The 4,706-nt window shown below is 31.5% G+C and overlaps 1 long non-coding RNA gene across 1 annotated transcript in view; it reads right to left on the reverse strand.

The window, feature by feature from the left end:
• Positions 1-1,538: 1,538 nt before the first annotated feature.
• Positions 1,539-4,706, reverse strand: part of LOC107714560 (uncharacterized) — a 14,087-nt gene continuing 10,919 nt past the window's right edge. The window contains exon 2 of the long non-coding RNA XR_001636988.1: positions 1,539-1,850. This is a non-coding gene — a long non-coding RNA (uncharacterized LOC107714560). The remainder of the gene's footprint in view (positions 1,851-4,706) is intronic.

Raw genomic sequence — 4,706 nt, forward strand, 5'->3', positions numbered from 1 at the left:
ATTTGCGGTTGTGTGTTTTTTTTTTTTTTTGTGCTTTTTTGGAACATTAATTTAAACTGATGTTGTGCAGAAAAGATTTATACTAACATTCAAAAGTTTGAGTTTTTTTATGTTTTTGAAGAAGTCTCTTCTGCTCACCAAGGCTGCATTTATTTGATGAGAAATACAGTAAAAATGTAATATCAAATATTATTACAATTTAAAATTTGTTCAAATAGTTTTCTATTTGAATATATTCTAAAATGTAATTTATTCCTGTAATCAAAGCTAAATTTTCTGCATCATTACCCCGAGGCTTCAGTGTCACATGATCCTTCAGAAATCATTCTAATATGCTGATTTGCTGCTCACACTCTCAGAAAAAAAGGTATAAAAGCTGTCACTGGAGCAGTAGCAGGCACACCTTTGTGCCTAAAATGTCCATATTTGTACCTTAAAGTTACATATTAGTACCATAAGTGTGCATGTTGGTACCTAACATGTACAAAAGTGTAACTTTTTAAAAGGTACTGCCCCAGCTTTACCTTCTTTTTCTGAGAGTGCAGAAAACATTTCTTCTTATTCTCAATGTTGAAAACATTTGTTTCAGGTAACAAATTTAGGTTATAAAAACATTGTTTTGAAATGTTTATAAAACACTGAAATGGCCAGTTTTCTTGTAGGGATTAGAATGTTATTTAAAGGTTATAAAAACATTTCGTAAAACATTTCTTTTTACCCAACATATAACACTATTTATTTGAACGTTTATTTTTAATATTCTAAGAATGTTAAAATGTCCAGTTTTCTTGTAGTGATTAGAATGTTATTTAAAAGTTACAAAAACATTTAGTATAGCTTTCTACTAACTTGATTTAAACGTTTATTTTTTAGAATGTTATAATGTCCAGATTTCATGCAGTGATTATAACGTTAATTAAAGGTTACAAAAACATTTCTTACAGTTTTCTATTAACTTTATTTTCACCCAAAATATTACGTTATTTGAATGTCTATTTTTTATATTCTAAGAATGTTAAAATGTTTAGTTTTCTTGTTGTGATTAGAATGTTATTTAAAGTTCTCTCAACGTTATGAGAACATATATCAAACATAAATATAAGTTATAAGAACGCTCCATAAACATTACTGTAAGAACGATTTATCCTAACATTGTTATAACTTTTAAAAAACGTTGTGAGAACATTTCCTGTTAGCTCAGATGCTGCTTCATGTTTTTGCTGGGGGTTTTTTGTTGTTTTTTTGCTTAATACATATTTTCTTTTAAGAATTCTTTGATGAATAGAACATTCAAAACAACAGCATTTATTTTAAATAGAAATATTTGGTCACTTTCATATATATATATATATATACATAATTTCCATTGTCTTTACTGTCACTTTTGATTACAATGTAATTAATAAAAGTATTAATTTCTTTAAAAAAAAATAAAAAAAACTCCAAACATTTGAATGTGTATATGAAGATACATGAGAATTTCGTCTTTTCTGTTTCATGGAAAAAAAGAACATTATGTGTGTTTGAAACAACATGAGTAAATGATGACTTTTTATTCTTGCATGAACTACCTTTATCATAAAAACAGCTGTTGAGAGTTATTTAGGATGCAGCATTTGGAGTCTGATGGGTTCAGAGCACAGTGCACATCTACAGATTGACTGATGGCTCGGATCAGCTCGGGGTGGATGGTGCTGTTTTTTTAGTTGGTGTACTGCAGTGGAAGTCAGCTGTCTCTTCCCCAGTCTCTTTGCTGCCTCGTGGTTGGGTACGAGGTCTTGTCACAGCCAGCTGCGAGGACGGGACTCCAGGCAGGGCGACTCTGAAAGCCGCTGATTTCCCCAGGGTAGCTGAAGGAAAAAAGACAGAGTGAGAATGCTTTGCCACCTCTCCGATTACTCTGCAGGGCGGCAGGCAGACAGGATGTGGACCTACAGAATGGCACCGGTCCTACTTCCATCAGGTTTATTTTTAAACTCATCTGAACAGAACCTTGTCCTCTTTCAAAGGCTCCTCGTTCTGTCCGAGACACTGTCTGGATACCTTTCAGAGCCAAGGTTAGTTAGTGGACAAGTCTCATGTAACTTGTCGACAACATTTCGCCTCAAAAAATAAAATTAAGCAACTGTTGTTTTAACACTAACATTTTTCAGCGTGACATTATTTTAGGACGTCTTCCTTTTGATTTCCTGACAAAATTTATGATATACTGTAAAATGAAAAAAAATAAAAAAAAATAATAATAATAATAATAATAATGTGAAGCTTGAATGCAATATAATTCATGTTTAATATATATACACTCTCAGGAAAAAAAAAGGTACAAACGCTGTCACTGGGGCGGTACACGTTTGTACCTTTTAGGTACTGAGATGTGCATTTTAGGTACTAATATGTACCTTTATACCAATATGGACTCTTTAGGTACAAAGTTGTCACCACCCCAGTGACAACTTTTGTACCTTTTTTCTGAGAGTGTATATATATATATACTGCCTGGCCAATAAAAGAAAAAAAAGTCACCATTTGGTTGGTGGTCCAGGGAGCATAAAGAATCATTTTCATGTATGAATTGTCACGACAGAGTCCTGATCTTAAGCCTATTGAAAGTCTTTAGGGTGTGCTGGATTCGACTTTACAGAGTAGTTTGACTCTCTCATTATCAATACAAGATCAAAAATGTATGCAACTCTTGATGGAAATAAATGTGGTGACGTTGCACAGATGTCAATACAATGGCACAACGATTTAGGGGTTTAACGGATCGTAGTTTATCAGGTCTTAAAGGGACACGACCTATAAATACCTGCTGCTGTCATTAATGCTAATCAGACAACAAAACACAGCTTTGACAAAGGTTAACCTGTATTTAATTTATACAGTGAACACTATGCAGTGTATTTTACACTTAATTATTACATTTCTGTACCTGAATACTACGGACCTAATTTTATTTGTAACTTTGTTCCCTTGTATTTATCTATGCTTGTAATTTGTGTATTTGTTCTTTTCTTTTTTTTTTTTTTTTTTGTGCCATCTAAGAAGTACTATAATTAATAAATGGAAAGCAAAGTTACATTGAATTTTTTTTTTTTTTTCTGATCAGAAAAACGATTCGATCTGTGACTCAAAAACCATAATATAATCTGAACCGTTCGTTTTGTGATCAGTTGAACCACTACAACGAATGCACAACGTTAAAGGCAGTCCAATTAAATTTGAGATTGTTTTAGAGTATTTGTAAATATTTATATATATGATTAGATATATACATGTATTTATTAAATATTACAATTCTTTAAATTGCAGTAGTCATTGATAAAAAATACTGCATTACAGCAATCTAATGCAGTGTGTGTCTGTGTCTGTGTGTGTGTGTGTGTGTGTGTGTCTGTGTCTGTGTCTGTGTCTGCTAGACATAAAAATGACTACATATGAGATGTATACATATATAAAATAAATATATTAAATAATTATTTCAATTATTTAAATTGCAAAAAAGTTATTTCCCCTTTAATATATGCTAATTTAAATAGTCATTGATAAAAAAAAAAAAATACTGCATTAGAGCAATATAATGAGAATTATTGAGAATAGTTACAATGACAAAAAAACTCACAAGAAATATGTCTAGATGCATTGCAATAATATGGGAATTTGGAGGAATGGTGTTTATAGTCATGAAAATGTGACAATGCAAAAAACAAACAAAAAAAAACTTATTTCTGAAAATCAATGTCATTTTCTTTTTCATTTCATTAAAAAAGTTAATAATATGAAGTATATTAACCAAGTATGTGTGTGTAGGTAGAAAAAGGACAGTGTGTGCCTAAATGAAAATCAAGATAATGTATTGAGATGATTTGTTTTTTTAAATGTGCACTTCCTACTAGTGTTTTTATTCTGAAGTTGAATTTTGTTCCACCAAGACCTTGTGTCTGGAGTGATACTGTACGACACACAAAAATTACTCATCCTTTAAAGTGAGAAGAATGTCTTGATGCGTCAATAGATATTTTCCTGTAAACGAACTACTTCATGTTCCTCAATATGAATTGATTTTCTTTCCCACAACATAAAAAGCACACTTTGAAACTTTCAAAAGTGAGAAGGTAAGTATTAAAAAAAAGAAGAAGGGCCTAATGGAGAAAAGTTTTAAAAACAGCTTTTCGCAGAACAAATGGCAGAGTCTAGCATTCGTTTTAGAAATGCAATAGTGTCTATTTAGTTGCCCTGATAAAAGTCATCTTCTCTTTCACACACAATGCATCTTTGAGATGTAGTTGCGTAAGTGCTAAAAAGAAATGTAATGACAGACGAAGGCAAAGAAAAGTTTTTATACTAGGGCTGAGTAACAGGAAAGGATTCCAGCAAGAGTACTGTGAAGAATAAAAACAAACATACATCAAAGTTAAAGTGTTCTTTCAGCACTAGTAGTGTTTCAAAATGGAATTGCAAAACTAATAATGATTATTTTCGAACAGGTTGTCCCATGAGCCACTAGTTGGACAAACAGAACATCCTGCTCGAAATTACACTATTATTTAAGCTAATGCTGCTGTGCTACTTAGATAGTATAGTATTATTGTATTTTATTATTTATTTATTTTAATAAAAAAAAATACACTTTTGTCTTCGAAGCATATATATGGAGGCCCATTTCTGCTATGGAAAAAAAAAAAAAAAAGGTTGCGCACTTTTTATCT

The sequence above is a fragment of the Sinocyclocheilus rhinocerous genome, unplaced genomic scaffold (assembly GCF_001515625.1).
Source record: "Sinocyclocheilus rhinocerous isolate Xijiao unplaced genomic scaffold, SAMN03320098_v1.1 scaffold990, whole genome shotgun sequence".
Taxonomy (NCBI): Eukaryota; Metazoa; Chordata; class Actinopteri; order Cypriniformes; family Cyprinidae; genus Sinocyclocheilus; species Sinocyclocheilus rhinocerous.